At 38.5% G+C, this 23,491-nt stretch overlaps 1 long non-coding RNA gene and 1 pseudogene across 1 annotated transcript in view; one reads left to right on the forward strand and one right to left on the reverse strand.

The window, feature by feature from the left end:
• The window catches only part of LOC147829432 (uncharacterized), a 51,827-nt gene that overhangs the window by 25,796 nt on the left and 2,540 nt on the right, over positions 1-23,491 (forward strand). The window contains exon 2 of the long non-coding RNA XR_015449129.1: positions 17,477-17,563. This is a non-coding gene — a long non-coding RNA (uncharacterized LOC147829432). The remainder of the gene's footprint in view (positions 1-17,476; positions 17,564-23,491) is intronic.
• On the reverse strand, positions 18,551-18,814 carry LOC101698621 (protein BEX1-like; annotated as a pseudogene).

Below are 23,491 nucleotides of genomic sequence, written 5' to 3' on the forward strand. Positions count from 1 at the left end.
TATAGCAACTTTACCCTTCAAGATGGGGAGTTAGAAGGAGCTGGGGAGGGAGGGATAGGTAAGTAGGATAGGGGAAGGTTAGCAGTGATGCCTGAGGACACAAGTGAGAGAAGGAAAGAGAAGAAAAATAAATAAATAAGAAATATGAATTAGGGCCAGAACAGGAATACAAAGGGAGATGAAGAACAATGTGGGACAGCAAGGGAACAAGGGAGAGAGAGAGAGTAAGAAAAGAGAAAGAAAGAAAAAAGCAAAAAGTAAAAATTTTGAAAGAATAGAAAAAGAAGAGAAAAAAATAGTGGCAATTTTGAAAATAAGAAATAAAAGATAAAAGTGAAGGGACTCCTTCAGGGTATGTCTCTGCTGTCAAAACAGACAATGTGGACAGCAGGGTGCAGTTATAAGTCAATGAGTCTCAGTAAGCCAATCACAGACTCGTGAGATTCTGGCAGATTTCTGGCTGCAAGTCCCAAGTTGATCTCCCTGTTCTCCTGCAGGGTTGAACTGCTCAGGGTTCTATTGCAGGTTCCAGCTGCCCTTCCCCTGAAGATAGTCCAGGTTCCAATGGGAGGTGATGATCCCTCCAACTTACCAAGCACGGTGGTCTGGTGTGCCTTTATTAACGAGATTCTCTTCACTTTTCCAGGGGGCTTCAGTGTTCATCAGGGAGCCTGAGAGCCTCTCTCTGTTGTTCACTTCTGGAGCTCAGGACAGTGGCCCTTATGTCCCTCTGTGCCTCTGTAGTGTGGAACCAGGTAGCTGCACAGCCAAGAGGCCAGAGGTGTGTGTGTGGGGGGCTCTGTTGTTGCAGGTGCCTCTGTGGTTCCTCGGGCAGCTAGTGGGCATGCCCAGGGAGGTCCTCACCAGCTCCTGGTCATAAGTGGGGATGGCCTGCCAGACAGAGCTGGGCTCAGTCAGCCCCCAGTACTCTGCATGGGCAGCTCAGCTTTTAGTTTTTATTAGTACATGTTTCCAGTTTACATTCCTAGAGTGGAGTTGGTCCATGTATATATCACATCTTAATCATTTTTTGAACCCCTTCACTTCCTCTCACTCCCCTTTCTTCTATCTCTTAATCATTTTCTCATTTGAGAAAGTCCTCTTTTCCTACTACCTTTTATTTTGCTCCTTATTTGTAATTTGAGTTTCTCATATAAAAGAAACCAAGCAGTATTTAAGCTTGAGTGTTTTATTTCTTTTCACTTAACATTATGATCTCAAGGTGCATCCATTTTCCTACAAATGATTCAAGTTTATCGTTCTTTATGGCAAAGTAGTACTCCATTATGTGTAAATACCACATTTTCTTTATCCATTCATCTGTTGATGGACATATAGCCATTCTTTCCAGAGTAAGATGAAATCTTGGTGTTGTTTTAATTTGCATTTCTATAATGGCCAGCAATGTTGAACATTTCTTTATATATTTATTGGTCATTTGTACTTCTTCTGTCTATTCATTTTACTTGTCATTTATTTTGATTGGGTCTTTTATATTGGGGGTGTCTAAAATTTTTGAGTTATTTATATATTCCAGATAACAGTCTGAGGAATAGCTGGCAAAATTTCTTTCCCCTTCTGTAGGTTGCCTCTTTGTTGGTTGTTACTTTTGCTGTGTACAACCTTTTAAATTTGATATGATCTCATTTATTGATTCTTTTTTTTGTATTAAATTCTTTTATTGGTACATTGTAGGTATACAACACAATTACATTTCTCATTGGGAATTCTACCTTTACATAATGCATCTTGGCTCTTATTTTTTCCCCATTCCTAGCCCTCCCTTCACGCCCTCCACCCTTCCCCATTTACAAAGATTTTATTTCCATTTTTTCCATTTCTCATCATTTTTTCCTTTCCCTTCTTTCCTTTCCCCTGCCCCTCCCACTACCCCTACCCCTTTGGACCTTTTCTTCCTATTTTGAATTACCGATTATTCATTCTAATCATTGGTACATTTTAGGTATACAATATAATGACATTCATCATTGGAAATTTGCACCTTTATGTAGTCTCTCTTGGTTCTTATTTTTCACCCTTGCCCAGCCCTCCCTTCAATCCCTCCAGTCCTCCCTATTTACAAAGATTTTGTTCCTATTTTTCCATTTTCTCCTATTAATCCCATTCCCTTCTATCCTTTCCCCTAGCCCTCCCACTTCCTTCCCCTTTGCCCCTTTTCTTCCTATTTCACATTGCCTATTATACATTTAGTCTTTATTTACACTTTCAGTTTCTCACACCAGAGAAACTATTCAGTATTTACACATGTGTGTCCTATTTATTTCACTTAAGAGTATCGCCTCAATGTGCATCCACTTAGCTATAAATGTCTCTAATTTCTCATTTTTTATGCCTGAGTAGTACTCCATTTTATTAAAAAACCACATTTTCTTTATCTAGTCCCCAGTTGATGGGCATTTGGGCTGTTTCCAAGTTTCAGCTATTACAAACTGTGCTGCTATGAACATGGGTGCACATATATTACTGTGGTATGATTCTTTTAATTCTTTGGGGAAGATCCCCAGCAGGGGAATAGCAGGGTCAAATGGGACTTCCAGTCCTAGTTCTTTGAGGTATCTCCACACTGATTTCCACAGTGCTTGCACCAGTCTACACTCCCACCAGCAGTGGAGCAGGGTTCCTCTTTCCTCACAGCCCTGCCAGCATTTGTTATTGGTTGATTTCATGATAGCAGCCATTCTTTCTGGAGTGAAGTAGAATCTCAGCATTGTTTTCATTTGCATCTCTCGAATGACCAGTGATGTTGAACATTTGTTCATGTATTTATTTGCTATTTCTACTTCTTTGTCTGAGAAATGTCTGTTCATTTCAGCTGCCCATTTTTCGATTGGGTCTTTAAATTTGGGAGGCCTGATCTTTTTAAGTTCTTTATAGATTCGAGATAGTAGACCTTTGTCTGAGGAAGAGCAGGTGAAGATTGTTTCCCACATTGTGGTTTGTCTCTTCACACTGCTGGTGGTTTCTCTTGCTGTGCAGAAGCCTTTTAATAAGAAGAGATCCCATTTGTTGATTGTTTGTGCTAGTTCACGGGAAACTGAGGTTTTGTTCATAAAATCTTTTCCTACACCAATGTCTTGAAGAGTTCTACCTAACCTCTGTTCCAACTGTTTCAGAGTTTCTATTTTAATATTTAGATCTTTAATCCATTTTGATTTTAGTTTAGTGCATGGTGAGAGATACAGGTCTAGTTTTAATCTTTGGCAAGTTGAAGGGCAATTTTTCCAGCACCATTTATTAAAGAGGCTATCTTTCCTCTAGTGAGGGTGTTTGGCTCCTTTGTCAAAGATGAGATGGCTGAGTGTGTCTGGCATTGCTTCTGCATCTTCTAATCTGTTCCACTGGTCCTCAAGTCTGTTTCTTTGCCAGTACCATGCTGTTTTTATCACAATAGCTTTGTAGTATAGTTGCAGGTTGGGGATTATGATACCCCCTGCCATGTGTCTGTTACCTAGAATTGCTTTTGCTATTCTGGGTCTCTTCTTGTTCCCAATGAATTTTTGGATTGTTTTGTCGAGGTCTGTGAAGTATGCTGCTGGGATCTCAGTTGGAATTGCATTAAATCTATATATCAGTTTTGGAAGTATAGCCATTTTCACTATATTAATCCTTCCTACCCAGGAGCAGGGGATGTCTGTCCATTTCCTGATATCATCTTCAATCTCTCTTTTCAGAGTGCCATGGTTTTCAGAGAAGAGGTCTTTGATTTCTTTCATTAGGATGATTCCTAGGTATTTCAGTTTTTTGGATGCTATTGTGAAAGGAATTATTTGTCCTATTTCTCTCTCAGTGAGTCTGTCATTGGTGTAGAGGAAAGCTATTGATTTTTGTGTGTTGACCTTGTAACCAGCTACTTGACTGAATTTGGTTATTAAGTCTAGAAGACTTTTGGTGGAGTTCTTGGGGTCTTCTATATAGAGTATCATGTCATCTGCAAATAATGACAATTTGACTTCTTCATTACCTATCTTTCTTCCTTTTATTTCTTTCTCCTGTCTAACTGCCATGGCTAATGTTTCCAGAACTATATTGAACAAGAGTGGTGATGGTGGACATCCTTGTCTTGTTCCTGATTTGAGTGTGAAGGATTTCAGTTTTTGACCATTTAGTATGATATTGGCTGTTGGTTTTTCATAGATGGCTTCTATCAGTTTGAGGTAGAGACCACCTATTCCAATTTTTTGTAGGGTTTTTATCAGAAATGCATGTTGGATTTTGTCAAATGCTTTTTCTGCATCTATGGAGATAATCATATGGTTTTTGTCCTTGGCTCTATTGATATAGTGTATTACATTGATTTATTTGCATATGTTGAACCATCCCTACATCTCTGGGATGAATCCCACTTGATCAGAGCATATGATCTTCTTGATGATCTTCTGCATTCTGTTTGCCAGTATCTTATTAAGGATTTTTGCATCTATGTTCATTGGTGAGATTGGCCTATAGTTCTCCTTTTCAGTTGGGTCTTTCTCTGCTTTGGGGATCAAGGAGATGCTTGCTTCCAGGAATGAATTTGGGAGTATTGCTTCCCTTTCAATTTCATTGAAGAGTTTAAACAGTAGTGGCAGCAGTTCCTCTCTAAATGTCTTGTAGAATTCAGCAGTGAAGCCATCAGGGCCCGGGCTTTTCTTAGTTGATAAGTTTTTAATTACATTTTCAATTTCATTGGTTGATATTGGGTTGTTCAGAATTTTTAGGTCTTCTTCGTTCAACTTTGGTAATTCATATCTATCTAGGAATCTGTCCATTTCTTCTGTGCTGTCCATCTTATTGGCGTGTAGGTTCTGGAAGTAGGTATTGATGATCCTCTGGATTTCTGAGTGGTCTGTTGTAGTTTCACCCTTTTCATTCCTAATTGCATGGATTTGGGCCTTTTCTTTCCTTTTTCTGACAAGGTTGGCTAAAGGTTTGTCAATTTTGTTGATTCTTTTGAAGAACCAACTCTTGGCTTTATTGATTTTTTGTATCATTCTCTTAGTCTCCATTGCATTGATTTCTCCTCTGATCTTTATAATTTCCTCCCTTGTATGAGCTTTGGGGTTGTCCTGCTCTTCTTTTTCTAGAAGCTTGAGGTTCAGCATCAGGTTGTTTAATTGGGCTCATTCTGTTTTCCTAATATGTGTTTTCACTGCTATGAATTTCCCTTGTAAGACTGCTTTCATTGTGTCTCATAGATTCTGATATGTTGCATTGTCATTGTCATTTAATTGAAGGAACTGTCTGATTTCTTCTTTAATTTCCTCTGTGACCCATTGGTTATTCAGAAGTGTGTTGTTCAATTTCCACATGTTTATTAAATTTTTTGAGTTTCTTTTGCTATAGATCTCCAATTTCAATGCACTATGATCTGATAATATACAGGGGATAACTTCAATTCCTTTGCACTTACTTAAACATGTTCTATGTGTGAGTATGTGGTCTATTTTTGAGAATGACCCATGTGCAGCTGAGAAGAATGTGTATTCTGATTTTGTGGGGTGGAACACTCTGTAAACATCTGTTAAGTTCATTTGTTCAAGAGTTCGATTGAGTTCTAGTAGTTCATTACTTAATTTTTGTCTAGTTGATCTATCTATTTGTGACAGTGGGGTGTTGAGGTCCCCCACTACAATTGTATTAGTGCATATATGACTTTTCATGTCCGTTAGTATTTGTTTTATATAGTTGGGTGCACTAGTGTTTGGTGCATAGATATTTATGATTGTCATCTCTTCTTCTTGGATTCTTCCCTCTACAAGGATGTAGTGTCCTTCTTTGTCTCTCTTAATCAGTGTTGGTTTGAAATCTACTTGATCTGCCAAGAGGATAGCTACTCCTGCTTTTTTTCGTGTTCCTGTCACATGGAGTATTCCTTTCAACCCTTTAACTTTCAGTCTATGAGTTTCCTTTTGAATTAAGTGTGTTTCCTGTATGCAGCATATTGTTGAATTTTGCTTCTTGACCCATTCTGCCAGTCTATGTCTTTTGATTGGTGAATTGAGACCATTAACGTTGATGGTTATAACTGAAATGTATTGACTTGTCATTGCCATGACTTTTTCTTTTTGTTGGATTCTCTCCCCTTACATTTAATTTCTTGTCATGCCAGATGGGTTCATTCTGCTTTGTTTCCTGGGATTGTGATCCTCCATGTCTGTTCCTAGGATATTGTGTAAAATTCTTTGGAGTGCTGGTTTGGTATTCACGAAGTTTCTAAGGTGCTCTTTGTCATGAAAGCATCTTATTTCTCCATCCATTTTGAAAGATAGTTTTGCAGGGTACATCAATCTGGGTTGGAGGCTGTTTTCCTTTAGGGCTTGGAATATGTCACTCCAAGCTCTTCTTGCCTTGATGGTTTGTGTTGAGAAGTCTGCTGTGATTCTGATGGGCTTTCCTTTGTATATGATTTGTTTCTTTTCTCTGACTGCTTGTAGAACTTTGTTCTTCTGTTGTGTTTCTGGAATCTTAACAATTATATGCCTATGTGTAGATTTTTTTTGATCATGGCTATTTGGAGTCCTATATGCCTCACTTATCTGTATGTCAAGCTCTTTTCCCCTGCTTGGGAAGTTTTCTGCCATTATTTCTGTGAAGAGATTTTTTATGTCATCTCCACTCTCTCCTGTTTCTTCATTGAGCCCAATCAGTCTTATGTTATTCTTCTTTGCATCACCTAGCAGCTGCTGTATTGATTTCTCATGTTCCCTTATAATTTTGAAGCAATTTTTCTTTTCCTGGTCACTAATTGCAATCTTATCCTCTATATCTGAAATTCTGTCCTCACACTGGCTTATTTTGCTGTGTAGACTTTCAATGGAGTTTTTCATGTCCTGGAAATCTATTTGCGTCTGTTTTATGGATTTCATTTGTTTCTTATGTTGGGATTCCATCATGTTCCTGAGCTCCTCTCTAGATTTATTAACCATGTCTTGCATTAGGGGCACAATTTCTCCTGTTATCTGAGAAATTATTTCTGGTTTCATTTTTTCCAGATCCCCTTTTGTTGCCAGTTCAGTGGGTCCAGGTGGTTGAGTATCAGAGTGTTCCATCTCCTTTCCCTTTGGGGTTGCTGTAGGTGATCTGGAAGTCTGGTTTTGAGACTTATTTATGTGTTTTCTCATTTTGACTGGGGCCGGGGGCTGTTAGCGCCTGCACGGATTACCTCCTCTGAGGTGGGTGAGGTGGGACAGGGGCCAGGAGCAGCGGTAGGGATGGTGACCCAAAAGCCCTTTCCTGTGGGCTGGGAGCAGTGGGAGGGATGGTGTCCGGGAAGCCCCTTCCTCTGGACTAGGAGCAGTGGGATGGTGGCTCAGAAGCCCCTCCCTCTGCGCCAGGAGCAGTGGGAGGGATGGTGGCCTGGAAGCCCCTTCCTCTGGGCCAGGAGCAGGGGGACAGAAGGTGGCCCAAAAACCCTTTCCTCTGGGTTGGGAGCAGCGGGAGGGATGGTGACCGGGAAGCCCCTTCCTTTTGACCAGGAGCAGTGGGATGGCGGCTCAGAAGCCCCTACCTCTGGGCCGGGAACAGTGGGACTCAGTACCTTGGTCTGGTGGTCTGGTGTCCTCGGCGTCTTTGTAGTGTGGAACCAGGTGGCTACCTGTCTGCAGCGGGATGATTCGGTGTCTTCCACATGACTCAGGACCTCGGTAGGGCATGCACAGACGTTCCTGTGTGCAGCGGACTGATTCGGTGTATTCCGCGCGACTGGGGACCTCGGTAGGGCGTGGGCAGACCTGCCTGTCTGCATCGGGCTGATTCGGCATGTTCTGTGCGACTCAGGACCTCGGTAGGGCATGGGCAGACCTGCCTGTCTGCAGCGGGCTGATCTCATTTATTGATTCTTGTTCCCATTTCTTGTGCAACTGATGTTTTGTTCACAAAGTCCTTGCCTACTCATATGACTTCAAGAGTTTTTACCTATCTTATCTTCCAGCAGATTAATTGTTTTAACTTTTAGATCTTTGATCTAGGTTTTAGTTTAGTACATGGTGATGAATATGGGTCCATAGTCAATCTTTTACGTGTGTATAGCCAGCTTTCCCAGCACCATTTGTTAATGAGGCTATCCTTCCTCCAGCACATGTTTTTGGCTCCTGTGTCAAAGATCAAATAGTAGGATGTGCTTGGGGTTGTTTCTGCATCCTCTATCCTGTTCCACTGATGTATATGTCTGGTTTTGTACCAGACATGCTATTTTTATCACTGTAGATTTGTAGTATAAATTTAAATCCAGGATTGTGATGCCTCCCACTTTATTTTTGTTACCCAGGATAGCTTTTGCTTTCTGGATCTCTTCTGGTTCCATGTGAATGTTAGGATTGATTTATCCAAGTTTTGTGATGACTGCTGTCATTATTTTAATTGGGATTGCATTAAATCTGTGGATCAATTGTGGAAGTATGGCCATTTGACTATACTGGTTCTGCCTATCCAGGAACAGGGGATATTGTTCTATTTTCTGATGTCCTTTTTGATCTCTTTCAGAGTTCTGCAGTTTCCTTTGTTAAGGTCTTTAACTTTTTAAATCATAAAAAATATCATATATCATGACCAACTATTTTTTATCCCAGGGATACAGCATACACAAATCAACAAATCTAATATATCACATAAACAGAAGCAAGGACAAAAAATCACATGATCATCTCAATAGATGCAGAAAAAGCCATTGACAAAAATTCAACATCCATTCATGATTTTAAAAAAAAACACTGAGGAAAATAGGTAGGGAAGGATCTTATCCTAATCTGATAAAAGTCATTTATGACAAATCTACTGCAAACATCATATTAAATGGAAGAATTGAAAGCTTTCTACAATTAGGAACAAGACAAGAATGAATACTATCACCACTCCTGTTTAACATAGTACGTGAAGCATTAGCAAGAGCAATTAGCCAAGAAAAAGAAATTTTTAAAAAGAGGTCAAATTTTCATTATCTGCAGATACATAGAAGGCCCAAAAAAATCCACTGAAAGACCCCTAATAACTGAATTCAGCAACGTAGCAGGATATAAAATCAACACAAAAATCAACAATAAATAATTCACTGAGAAGTTAGGGAAAAATTACTATCCACAATAGCACTAAGAAGAAAATAGGTACTTAGAAATTAATCTAACTAAAGATGCTCTATTTCTAATGGCTAGAGTAGTGCTAGTTGCTTTAATATGTATACCCCAAAACTCTGCAGATTGACACAATAGTAGTCTTTTTTGTTAACGTACTTGTCTGATGTGGCTACTGCTGGTCTGTGGAGGGTGTTTCACCACAAATGATGCAGGGATCCAGGATCCTGCGGTCTCAAAGCTCCTCCATCTTTTGGGGCCTCAGAGCCATCTGTGTCTAGACTGTAGGAGACTGGGATGGGCTGAGTGGCATTCCCTACATTCATGGTAAAGGCTCTACTCCCAGGACCTCAGGATGCCACTATATTTGGAGGTAGGGCTTTTAGAGAGGTAAGGTGAGGTCATTAGGATGATCCAACAAGACTGTGTCCTTATAAGAAGAGAAGGTTAAGACATAGACACTCACAGAGATATGGCCATGTGAGGACACAGGGATGTCCATCTACAAGCCAGGGAGAGAAGCTTCTGGAGAAACCAACCCTGCCCACACCTTATCTCAGACCTCCACACACTAATACGGTAAGAAAAATAATTCTGTTGTTTAAGATGCCCATGTTTGACCTTTTATCTTATGTGTGGCCCTTTGTTACAGACGGAAGAGAGAGAATTGAGAATTCACACACAGACACACACACACACACACACACACACACACATGAAGGGACACATACCCCTTCTGCCTATGTACCATTGTCCATATCTAGTCACATATGGCCACAGAGGAGCTCCCAGCAACTACTACACGCCATGGGATGAGAAGCCCAGTTTTGGGGAGCAGCTGGATCTCTCTGCACTACTCAGGCTCCAGCCTAAGGGTATCTCAGGTAGAATGCACATCAGGCAAGGCATAGGAGGGACAGAAGTTGAGAATGTTACTCTCAGTTCCGGTCTCCATTTTCACTGAGAGAAAATGCCCCTTCACATTCCTTTTAGAGAAGTATGGAACAATCAGACAAATCTAAAATGCATGACATTTTAGGAGGCTTTTGGCCCCTCTCTTCCTTAATGCAGAGGCATGAAAAAGAGTGCACTATTTTAGGACAAAAGACTTCAGAGAAATAACAACTAGGAAAAATGCATTGGCCCTGATGAGCTTGGCTTTTAAAATAGCTAAAAGAAGCCTTTTCTGTGCAGAGGGAATGAGGATTTGGAATACCGTGCTGGTTCTCCTGCTTGCCCTCAGCTTCTCCTCCCATCTGTCCTACTACTCTTTGCCCAGGGATTACTTTGAAGAAATACATCAGCAGGTTCCTTCACTGGGACAAACTGTATTTTACCAAGTATTATTTTCTCTTCTTCACAATTGACATTTACACTCCTACCTACTGCCATGCAGAAAGGTCATACTTGCCACCCCTTTGGCAGCTGGCTTGCTCATGACCTATGCCACTTCTCAGCAGAAACCTCAAAACCTCAGGGTGGAAGTTGGTGTGTCTCAGATAGGAGGCTGCCATAACCCATAGCCTCAGGGAACCAGAGGAAGAATAGGAAGATGCTACAGGAAGTCACTAGATACCGGATTGTTGGACACCACAGTTTACCCATGCTTTGCAGAAGGCTCTCATGGCCAGGTCTTCAGCAAATGTGTGCAGGAGAGGATGGAGGCAGATTCCCTTCACATTCACAGTTGCACAGGTAGGTTTTGTGACCCCACCAAAGGCCAGGAAGCCCAGGGTCCAGCCAGCTTTCTCTTGCCCTGACATGTCCAAGGCTGGAGTAGTCACTTCCTCAACTACTCATCCTTGTTCATTGTCCTTTATTCCTTTCCTGCTGCCACCTTCTTTTCACCAGAAAGACCCAAGTATGAGTGTTGTTTGGATTTACTTGTTAGGTTTTTACAGTGTGATCATGGGAGTATGTTTAAAGGTGAGACATTTCAGTGTCTTCAGTTTACTTTGTCAGGACACTAAAAGAGATAAGGAGACAAAGCAAACTGTTAATTGTTGAACCTAGGTTGGTGTGTGTTATGGCTTATATTTGGTTGTCCTCCCAATGTGTAATGCACTCATAGGTGGGGCTTTTGGCAGTGAATGGGTAATGGATGTGTGATTCTGAATCATGGGTGTGTGATACTGGATTAGTCCACTGACTGGTTTAGCATGGTTCTGGGTGTGGGTGAAGGATTTACTGAAGAGGGAAGACCCTGGGTGTGGGTGGGACTACCCAATAGGCTTGTATTTTGGATGGAATAAAAGGGAAAGCAGAAGGAAGGCTGCTGCCCCTGCCTGCCATATCATGAACTGTTTCTACTTCACCATATCGCTCTGCCATGCGTGCCCTGGAGCCAGCCAACTATGGACTGAAACCTCTACAAACTAAGCTAAAAGAAACCTTTAACTTGGATATCAGGTATTTTTGTCCTAGCAATGAGAAAATAACTAAGACAGTATCAATATTCATGGTACTATCCATTCACTTTTCTGTTTGAACTTTTTCATAATTAAAAGGAGAAAATGAGGGAGGGAGGGAAGAGAGGAGGGAGAGAAGGAGAGAGAGTGATAGGTAGATTTACCAGAGACTTAGCTATGGCTTCCTAAATTGGTCAGCTCCTTCCTGCCTCCACGGAACATTTGCCAAGACTCTTTCCTGGACCGGGGATGCCAATTCTGCACATCTTCTCTTGAAAAACTCTCCCCCATCCTTCCCAGATATGCCCATTTCAGCTGCTTCCATACCCCCTTACCCAATGTAATTTGGTACAGTAACCTGGATAGGCAAATCACACAACTGCCACCCAGATGACCCTTAGCCTTGGCCACAGTAAATGCACACAAGAAGAGCAGAAGGCTTCCTGTGAGCACCTTTAGGACACTGGCCAAACATTCTGGTGTATCTTTATCCACTTAATTCATGGATCTGGCATGTATGACTTCTGACTTCCTCCAAGTTAAAATGACAATGAAAGGTAAAAATTTTGAATCAATTCAGAACATCAAGGCAGGCATGACAGCAGAATTAAAGGTACTCATGAAAGAGAACTTCCAGAGCTGCTTTAGAAAGTAGCAAGAAAGATTGGGTAAATGTGTTTGAAGCAAAGGGGAGTATTTTGAAGGGGATTAATGGCAGTATATAATTTTTTAAAACCCCAAACATTCACCATATTTGTTGATCACACCTCATACACCTACAAGAAGAAAGAGAGAAAGAAAAGGAAGTTATAGCACAGAGAGTCACCCTTAGCCTCAAACTGTGCAGGCATCCTCCATGCATCCTGTCCTCAGTCCTCATAAAAACCTGGCCAGCGAGTACCATTCACAGCCATTCATAGAGATGAGAAGGCCAAAGTTTAGTGCTATGATTTGAATGAGACCCCCAGATTTCATGTGTTGGAAACTAAAGGTTTGATCCCCAACCCACGGTGCTATTGGATAGTTGTGAAAATGTTAAGAGGTGGGGCCTAGTGGGAGATCTTCCAGTCATTGAGAGCATGACCTCAAAGCGATTGCAAGATTTTGTCTCTTCCTCTACCTTTCATTCCCCACCCCATAAAGTGAAGGGACTTTTTTTTTTGAAAGGTCACTTTTTACTTTAATTAGTATGCTTTAATGATAAGTATATGTCATACTTTTTTTTCTCCATTAAGTTCATTGGTACATTTAAAGTATAAAATATAGTTACATTCATCATTGGGATCTTGTACCATTACATGAGTATCTTGATTCTTATTTTTTCCCCCTTCCCTTGCCCCCCCTTCACACCCTCCGCCCTTCCCTCTTTGCAAAGACTTTGTTTCCATTTTTTTCCTTTTCTCATATTTTTTCTTTTCCCTTCTTTCCTTTCCCCTACCCCTCCCACTTCTGCTGCTCCTTTAGACCTTTATTTCCTATTACACAATATCAATTATACTTTTTTTTTTTTTGGTGCTGGGGACCGAACTCAGATCCTTCCGCTTGCGCAGCAGGCGGTGAAACCACTGAGCCAAATCCCCGGCCCTCAATTATACATTTTTAAAATTACAATATCAAGATCTTGGAGACATTACCACAGATTTCACAGAATTTAAAAGGATATAGAAAGCATATTACAAAAATCTTTTTTGAAATAAATTTGACAACTTCTAAGAAGTACCTTGGAAGACAAATTAATGAAACTAACTCTGGAGGAAATATAAAATTTGAATAGCACCTATTAAAGAAAGTATATCTTTAGCTTGAAAACCTACCTATATGACAACAACAAGCTCATATACATTTTAACTGATTCTATATCAAACATTTAAAGCAGAAAAAAAGGAACACTTCTCCCCTCATTTTAGGAACTCAACATTGTGCTAATCCTAAAACTGGATAAAGATAATAGAAGAAAAAAGTATGAACATAGATAAAATTTGTTTAACAAAACAAGCTATTAGAAGTCAGATCTGGCAGCGTGTAGAAAGTGGTTTTATTATATAGATGGCAGTGTTGGTTCAGCATTGGAAGATCCACCCCCAAAAATCATCATTTTAACAGAGGAAAAGAAAAAGGCATATGATCCTGTCACTAGTTGGAGAGAATGTATTGGACTAAATTCCACAGCTGTTCATGGTAAAAGCTATCAGAAGACTAGAAATAGAACAGAACCTTCTCGACAGATTAAAGACATGTACTCCATACTTCCAGCAAGAATACCTTATATGAATGGAGAAGATACAATGCTTTCTCCTTAAGGTGGGGAACAAGGGCAGATATGCCTACTTTTCATCTGTCCATTAAACTTTGAAACATAGGCCAAAACCAAAATAGTCTGGCAATAAAATGACACAATTAGGATAGGATTGGCAAGGTAGAAGCAAAATCTTTGTATGTAGATGAAATGATCATCTACAGAGAAAATACTAAGAAATCTCTAGGAGCCCTTAGAACTTGCATTTGAATTTAGCAGGATTAGAAAACACAAGGTATATATAAAAATTCAGGTCTATGTATACTTTCTATAAATGAAGAATTTGATATTGAAATTTAAATGTTAGGTAGGAGTACAAAGGACCTAGAAAAGTAGAAAAAAGAAACAAAAAAAAGTGTTGGAAGACATTTAGTACCTAATTTTAAGACTTCCTCTAAAGCTAAAGTAATCAAGGCAGTGTTGGCATAAGGAAAGACATATAGATCATTGGAATAAAACAGTGAATCTAGAAATAGAACCACACATATATGGTCCACTGAGTTTTGAAAGATTATTTAACATTAGCATTTTATAGAATATATACTCAATTCAAGAGCCGAGGAAAAGATAGTGTTTTCAGCAAATGGCACTAGAACACCTGGTATCCATATATAAAAAATTAAATTCAACCCTGTATTTCCATACATAAAAATAATTTGAAAGGATCTGTGAACCTAAGTATGAAAGCCTGAAAGTATGAAACTTTAAGAAGAAATTATAAAGGAAAATGTTTATGCATTTAGGGTAGGCAAGAACTTCCTAGGATACAAAAAACATGATGTATAAAAGAAAAAAATTGATAAATGAGATTCCGTCAAAATTTAGAACTTTAAATGACATCGTGAAAATGAAAAGTAGTCCTCAAACAGACCATATTTACAATGCATATAACCTATGACCAGAATATATAAAGAACTCTTACAGCTTATTAATAGACAACCCAATTAAAAAGTAGACACAAGAAGATGATAAATAGACAGGACAGTACAAGGAAAGGTGTCCAACACTAGAATCAGAAAAATAATAATCAGTACAATAACAAGATTGAATTATACCCTCATTAGGGAGATGAAGTTCAAAGTTTTAAAAGCCTTGTCATGATTTTTTCTTTTTGTTGGATTCTCCCCCTTTGCATTTAATTTGTCACGCCCAATGGATTCATTCTGCTGGGTTTCCTGGGGTTGTGATCCTCATTGTCTATTCCTAGAATATAAAAATTTTTGGAGTGTTGGTTTGGTATTCCTGAAGTTCCTAAGGTTCTCTTTATTATGAAAGCATCTTATTTTTCCAACAATTTTGAAAGATAGTTTTGCAGGGTACATCAATCTGGGTTGGAGGCTGTTTTCCTTTAGGGCTTGAAATACGTCACTCCAAGCTCTTCTAGCCTTGAGGGTTTGTGTTGAGAAGTCTGCTGTGATTCTGATGGGCTTTCCTTTGTATGTGATTTGTTTCTTTTCTCTCACTGCTTGTAGAATTTTATTCTTCTGTTGGGTTTCTGGAATCCTAACTATTATATGCCTATGTGTATATTTTTTTTTTATCAAGGCTAGTTGGAGTCCTATATGCCTCACTTATCTGTATGTCAAGTTCTTTTCCCTACTTGAGAAGTTTTCTGCCATCACTTCTGTGAACAGTTTTTTTATGTCTTCTGCACTCTCTCCTGTTTCTTCATTGACTCCAATCCAGTTTTATGTTATTCTTCTTTGCATTGTCTAGCAGCTGCTGGATTGATTTCTCGTGGCCCCTTACAATTTTAAAGCAATTTTTTTCCTGGTCACTAATTGCAATCTTATCTTCTATATCTGAAATTCTGTTCTCACATTGGCTCATTCTGCTGTGTAGACTTTCAATGGAGTTTTTAATCTCTGGGAAATCTGTTTGGATCTGTTTTATGGATTCTATTTGCTTCCTGTGTTGGGATTCCATCATGTACCTCAGCTCCTCTATTTTTTTATCTGTGTCCTCTCTAAATTTTTTATTCATGTCTTGAACTATGGGCACAATCTCTGCTGTTATCTGAGAAATTATTTCTGATTTCATTTTTTCCAGATCCTCTTTTGTTGCCAGTTCAGGGAGTCCAGGTGGTTGAGTATCAGATTTTTCCATCTCGTTTCTCTTTGGGGTTGCTGTAGGTGATATGGAAGTCTGTTTTTGAGGCTTGTTTATGTGTCTTCTTATTTCCATGTTGGGGGGGGTGCTGGTGGCATCCACCCAGCTCACCTCCTCTGCCCTAGGAGCAGTGGAATGGTGGCTGCGAGCCTCCTCCTGGGTGCTGGGATTGGCTAACCTCCTCTGCCCTAGGAGCAGTGGAATGGCCTGGACTTTTTAATTTTTTTTTTCCAGTATCGGAGAGCGAACTCAGGGCCTTGCACTTCTGAGGGAGGTATGGTGCCACTGAACTAAATCCCTGGCCCTGAATGGACTTTTTAAAAACTTCCACCCTCATTGTGATGTTCTGCCTTGCCAAAGGTCCAAATGCAATGGGGCCAACCAAGCAGACTGGAATCCCCAAAACTGTGAGCCAAAACAAACCTTTCCTCTCTAAATTATTTCAGATATTTTGTTATAGTAACAGAAAGCTAATACTTAATCTCGAATTCATATGCTAATGGCATTTTGAGATGGAACTTTTGGGAGGTGATTGGGTCATGAGGGCCCTGCCCTTGTGAATGCATTAATTTATTTATGCAGTAATGGATTATCATGGGAGTGGCTTTGTTATATATACAAGCACACTCTCACTGACACATGCTTGCTTTTTCTTGCTATGTAACACCCTGTGTCATGTTATGTTGCTTGCACCATGGTAGCAACATGTTCATGAACTTCCCAGCCTCTAGGGCTCTGAGGCAAATAAACTGTTTTTTACAAATGACTGGGTCTTAGGTATTTTATTGCAGCAACAGTAAATGGATTAAGAGATTCAGTGGTGTTGAGAAACTAACACAGACATTGTAATTGATGGGGCCCTGGTTTTGGTCCACCTGCCTGGCTGAAGACTGCGGAGTGTATCCTGTGACAGGGTGATGAGAAGCCATTCCAGCTCAAGTGTATATATGTGTATGGTAGACACCTAAGAAAGGAATTTTAGAAATAGTAGAGCCATCCTGGGTGTGGGAGAAGCTGGGAGACCCTTGTGGGAAGCTGCAGACATTGTTCACATGAGGGCCTGTTGTCAACCAGATAGGGAGAAGTGGTCATCAGGCACCAAGGAGACCGCCGGGGGTCTCCCTTAAGGGTTATGAGAGGGAGCATGGGAGAGACAGTGGGCCTATTTTTGGTTTTATTTTTAGTGTGAAGGAATAAAAGGTAAAAATTTCCCTAATCTCTTTTTAATTCCAGTTAAACTCCCCAAATGCAACGCTACTCCTTCTCATTTCCTTTGTATCCTTTTAGAAATTTTCTTTGAAAAATAGGGAGTTGAGGTTGAGGGTAAGTTGAGCCTGAACCCATTGATTGAGGTGCCCTGAGATATTCAGAAGGCATAGATATGCCCACAGGTCAACTGGGAGAGGGCTCTAGTGTCTAGCAGAGTGATTTGGGGTGAAAACTCTCATGACACAGTCTCAAACAATCCAACTCTTGAGGTCTAGATATGGCAGTTGCTGCCACTACAATGATTTTTTCCTGGATATTAATATTCATCATTCCCACTTGCGTATAAGTGATCATGCCTTTTTTTTTTTTTTTTTTTTTTTTGGTACCAGGGATCAAACTTGGGTCCTTGCGCTTGTGCAGCAGGTGGGGGAAACTGCTGAGCTAAATTCCCAGCCACCGTGCCCTTTTTTGATAAGGTATGTATACATATTAGTGGTGGGAACTTTCTTTTGCCTTAAATCTTAGTTCATGGGTCTTGCTGCCTGTCTTACTGAATGATGTGTCTACTATAGTTATTTAAGGACGGATCTGTTTCTTGTTGAAAATCTTAATGCTCAAGGATTTGGAGTCATTATTGCCTATAAGGAGGTTTTTATTCCATAGATTTCATCACAGGGCGTAAGTTCTGCCCTCTTGGGCACAAAAATAGCACTAAAATGTAATCAAGGCAATAGTTTCATTTCCTGCAATGGTAGGTTACTTTGGTTTCAACTAATCCTCACTGAACCTAAGAATGCATAGAAGGTGTGGACAACATATAAATAAATACACTTTCAAATGCATTACAGAGACAAGAAGCCCACAAAGGAGAGCCTGGCTCTGTTCTATTTTCTAATCAAGTGTTTTCCAGTCACAGTTCTGCTGCCGAAGAAGCCAAGAGGCTGAGTAGGACTTCAGGTGGTTCCATGTGCCCGGGGGACAGGAATCATCAGGCAAAGTTGGCTAAGGAAGAAAGGCCCTGTCAGAATTCCCAGGCTGTCAGTTGAGCAAATGGGAAGGACAGCAGCTCTCCCAAGGATGAAGGCCAGCCCTAAATCAGCTCAGGTTTTGGTTTGATAAAAACTACCTGTGCCTTAGCAGCTGCCTGCCCAAAACAAAAGCAAATCCTCTCTAAGATAGAATCCAGTATCTCAAATTACCTCCATGATTTTTATTTATTTATTTATTTATTGCTTTTTAAAAAATTTGTTAACTTCACAATATATAGTGAGCATATTTCCATGCAATAGATAAATTCTGCAACAAAAATTGTACAGATTAGGTCAAAAATACAACATTCCATTAGAAGCTGGTAATAGGAGATACATGAGAACCAGTGACAGACATCAAAAGGTTTACAATAGTACGTCACAAACTTTTGAGTTCAGATAACAGGTGTCTCCCTATTAACTTCAGACAAACCATCAGGGCATAAGGCAAAACTTATTGTGATGGTCATGGGAGGGGCGGTCAGTGCTAACTGCCTGCAAAGCTATGACTCAGCTGCCTTTCCCTCAGCTTTTGTGTGACCTGTCTTACCTCACCAAACTTTCCCATATTCTCTTCTCTCATCCTGGCCTGTGGATCTCCAAGCCTATACATCTATATAGTGCAGAATGGGCTGCCTAATTAATAAAACACCTATGATTTCCTGTAGGCACACAGTATTCACCATCTTCCAGAAGCATGATCAAGGGCTCCTCTTTATTAGTATCTATCTCCTTCAGTCTTTTTCTGAGGGCCACAAGGAGCAGGTCCTGGCAGCCAGTAATAGCCTGGTCTCATTTCAATGATTTTTTAAACCACAAAGTCAGGCACTCAATCAAGATTAAGCAGGCAGACAAAAACTCAAGAATTGCTTTTTAAAAAGTAAGAAAAAAAATAAGACCAATTATAGACCCACAGAAAGCTCAGATTTTGGGATTATCAGACAGGGCCTTTAAAATAACTGTTTCATATTTCATATCTTCAATTCATCAAATGAAAAATGTTGACTCTTTTAAAGAACTGAAAAATATTAACATAATGACATGGAAGTTTTAGAATTGAAAAGTACAATAACTAAAATTCAGAGCTCAATGAATAAATGACTCCACTTCTGTTCATGAAGGAATAAATGCTATGGTAATTCCCCTCAAACTAGAAAAAGAAGAAAATTAGACAAAATATCTACAGCAAAAGTTTTCAGACATTAAAAAACAGCATAGTAATGAGAAGTTGAAGTGAAGGCAGCAAATACCTCGCCTGACTTTTTTGAGTCAATTTCTCAGGTACACTGGCAGGATATAACAAAGAAACCTGAAAGGGCCCGACTCACTACATTGAGGAGACAGAAATAGGGGACTACAGATATCAAGAAGGCCGGAAATTTTAACATAAAACATAGAACAAGATGGTGTTAAAGAGAAAAAATTCTAGAAAAATTACAAAGGGATCCTTGAATTATTATCAGAGTACACAGTTTATTTGGGAGGAAATACATACCATATTTGGGAGGAAATTCTCTAAGATCAGGAAATAAATCCTAGAAAATAGTAAACAGAGCAATTTAGGGAGCTGAGATACATTTGAGAAATTAGTTTCTGTTCTCCAAGTCCAAGTTTAAAGACTGGGAAATGCATATGAACTGGGTAGAATGTTCACAAAGGTCATGCTTAATAGTAGGGCTAAATTGTCCCCAGAATAAGAACTTTGGGATCACCTCAGTAAAATTAAAATTTTGACATTTAAAATCAAGTGCCAAAAGAATCAAACTGATCTGCAGGTAATCTCACTGCAACCATAGCACTATACTCATTAGAACAAAATGCCGATATCTAGAATTGAATATTGTGAAACTTAAATATCCAGCATTCATTTACAAATTAACAAACATGCAGTAGAAACATGAAAATATGGCCTGTAAATAGGCAAAAGAAAACTGGTAAAAAATGACAGAGATAATGAAACTAACAGTTAAGGATATTAAAATAAACATAAATATGGTAAGGGCTATAAATGAAAACATAAACATGAAGAGAGAAATTGAAGGTATGAAAGAATAAGTGGAACTTGCAGAGGTTAAAAATATGACAATGAAATGAAAAATACAGTAGATATGATTACAAGGAAATTAGACTTTACAGAAGAAAAGGCCAACCTATTTGTAGCCATTGCAATAGAAAGTAGCCACAATAAATTATTCAGAGGAGAAAGAACAGAACTTTAGTGAGCTGTGAGGCTTTATCAAGTGGCCTGACACATTTGTAGTTGAAAGTCCTGGAAGGAGAGGAAAGGATTAAATATATCTATGAAAATTATACCTGAAAATGTTACAGTTTGTAGAACATAGGAAACCCAAATATAAACAATGATCAGTAAACCAGAAGAAGAAAAAACGTATGGAAAACTCATACCAATGTCCAAAATAATCAAATTAATCAAATCAAAACCAATGAAAAAGAGAAAATATTGTAAAGTAGCTAGAGAAGATGAGGCATATTACAAGAACAAAAGTAAATAACAATGGACTTCAGAAATCATGCAGGCCAGAAGACAATAAAATAACATTTTTAAGTGCTGAAAAAGAAGACAGTTCAGAACTCTACATTCAGTAAAAATGTCTTCCAAAAATGCAGATGAAACAAAGCAGAGATAATTTATCACTAACAGATCTATATTACAAGAAATATTAAAGGAAAATCTCCAAAATGAAGGAAATTATGCCACATGGAATTGTATTTGTACATTTTAAAGAAATTAACACTACTAAAGATGGCAAGTTTTAATAAATTTAAATAAATTTTCTCATTTTTTAATTTTACACAAATAAAAAATGACAGTGTATCAGGGAGTTCAAAACATATGTAGGTTGAAAAGGTATGATGCCAATAGTACAAAGATTGGGGAATGAAAGTATGTTATAATAATATTCATATACCATATGTGGAATACTGTTTAAATATATTTTGATCAGAATAAACTGTGAAGCAACTAAAAAGAAAAAATGGGAGATTTAACTATAATCCAAGGATGAAGTGAAAATGAAGTAATAAAAAATACTCAGCTAGTATATGAAGAGAAAAGGCAGCATGAAAAGAAGAAAAAAGGAACAAAGAACATATTTTAGAAATCAATACAGTAAACTCAAATCCAATCACATGGACAACTATTTTAAATATAAATGGTTTAAATACTCATATTGAAAGACAGAAATAGATGGGTAAAAAAACAAGATCCAATTATGGCCTTTCTATAAGAAGCTTATTTAAATAAAAAAATATAGGTAGGCTAAAAGTTAAAAATGGGAAAAGATATGCTATGCAAGTGCTAATCAAAATAATCTAGAATGGCTATATTTATATTAGACAATGTAGACTTTAGAACAAGAAATATTAAAAGGCATAATGAAAGACAATATTTAATGATAAAGGGGTTGATTCTTCAAAAAGGTTTAATCTTAAATTGGCATATATCTAATAATAGGGCTTCAGAGTACAGGAAGCAAAACTGGTAGAACAAAGGCAAGAAATAGACAGGTCTTCACCTATATTTGAACATGTATACATCTGTTTTTCAGAGGAATTTATAGAACAAGTCAGACAAAAACATCAGTAAGAATATTGAATGCTTGCACACACTACCAACCAACTTGACTAAATTGATTTTATAGAACACTCACCCAACAATAGCATTATGTACCTTATGTTCCAAGTGCACACAGAACACTCTTCAAAGTAGACTAAATGCTGGGCAGAAAACCAAGTTTCAATAAACTTAAAATAGTTTAAGTTTCACAAGCCACGTTGTTTGACCACTATTAAATTGAACTACAAATCCACAAGAGAAAATATTTAGAAAATCCCATATACTGGGAATTAGCCAACACACTTATATGCAAGACATGAGTCACAGAACAAATCACAAAGGAAATTAGAAATACTCTGAACTGAAAAAATGAAAACAACACAATAAAGTTTGTGGAGTGCACCTAAAGCAGTGCTTAGAAAGGAACTTAATGCGTTGGATGTTTTCCTAAAAAAAATAAACAACTAAAGACTATGATCTAAGCCTTTACATGGAGAAAGAGCAAATTTAACCTAAAATAAGTAGAAGGAAGAAAATGATAAAGAACAGAGCAAAATATTAAAAAAAGAAGGAAAATTAGCAAGGCATGGTGGTGCACATCTGTAATCCCCACACCCTGAGGTCCTAAGGCAGGAGGATTGAAAGTTCAAGCCCAGCTTGGGCAACTTAGTGAGACCCTGTCTTTATATTTATCTATTTATTATTATTATTATTATTATTATTATTACTACTACTACTATTATTATTATTATTTTGCAGCACCAGGGATCAAACTCAGGACCTTGGATGAGGCAGGGGCGGTGCCACTGAGCTAAATCCCCAGCCCTAGACCCTGTCCTTAAAAAGGGTTAGTGATGTAGCACATTGTAAAGGCCCTGGGCTCAATCCTTGGTAAGGGCAGGGTGGGGGAAGATACTGATTGATCACCAGCAATTGAAAGAGGAGCTATTATTACAAGTCTCACGGATATTACGGGACTATATAAAGACATATGATGAAACTCTTTATGCCAGATAATTCTATAACTTTAATAAGATGAATGAATTCTTTGAAAGACACAAACTGCCAAAGCTCACTGAAGAGAAATCATATGCTTTGAGTAACCTTACAACTGTTACGTACATTTAATTTGAGTTAAAACCCTTCCAGTGAAGGAAACTCTCAGCTCAGATAATAAAAGTGGTAAATTCTATCCAATATTTAAGGATAAAATAAAAGAATTTCCACACAAACTATTTTAGGAAATAAAAATAGAAATACTTTCCCGATTTTTTATGAGGCTAGCATTACATTTGATACTAAAAATAAATAGGGGTATTATAAGAAAATTACAAATGCTTCTTAGATTCAAAAATCCCTGACAAAATTTTAGCAATTTGAATCCGGCATAGAAAAAAAATAAAAATATGACAATGCTGGGTTTATTCCATGAACACAAGATTGTTTTAATGTATGAAAATCAATGTAATTTACCACATTAGTAAGTAAAGGGGGGGAGAACAGATGATCATTTCAACACATAAAGAAGAAACATTTGACAGCATTCAACACCTACTCATAATTTTTTTAAAAAATTCCTGGAAATTCTTTAATCTAATTAAGAACATTCACCAAAAACTAAAGTTCATGTCTTATTTGTGATAGGTTGAACATTTTTCTGCTCACATCAGAGACAACACAGTATCTACTTTCAATGCTCATATTTGGCATTGGAAGTCCTAGGCAGTGCAAATTAAAAAAAAGAAAACAAAAAAGAGGCATCCAAATTGCAAAGAGGTAAAGGTCTTTATTCATAGATT

Source organism: Heterocephalus glaber, unplaced genomic scaffold (assembly GCF_053883595.1).
Source record: "Heterocephalus glaber isolate CG9 unplaced genomic scaffold, H.glaber_assembly_v1.0 deba00000621, whole genome shotgun sequence".
Classification (NCBI taxonomy): domain Eukaryota; kingdom Metazoa; phylum Chordata; class Mammalia; order Rodentia; family Bathyergidae; genus Heterocephalus; species Heterocephalus glaber.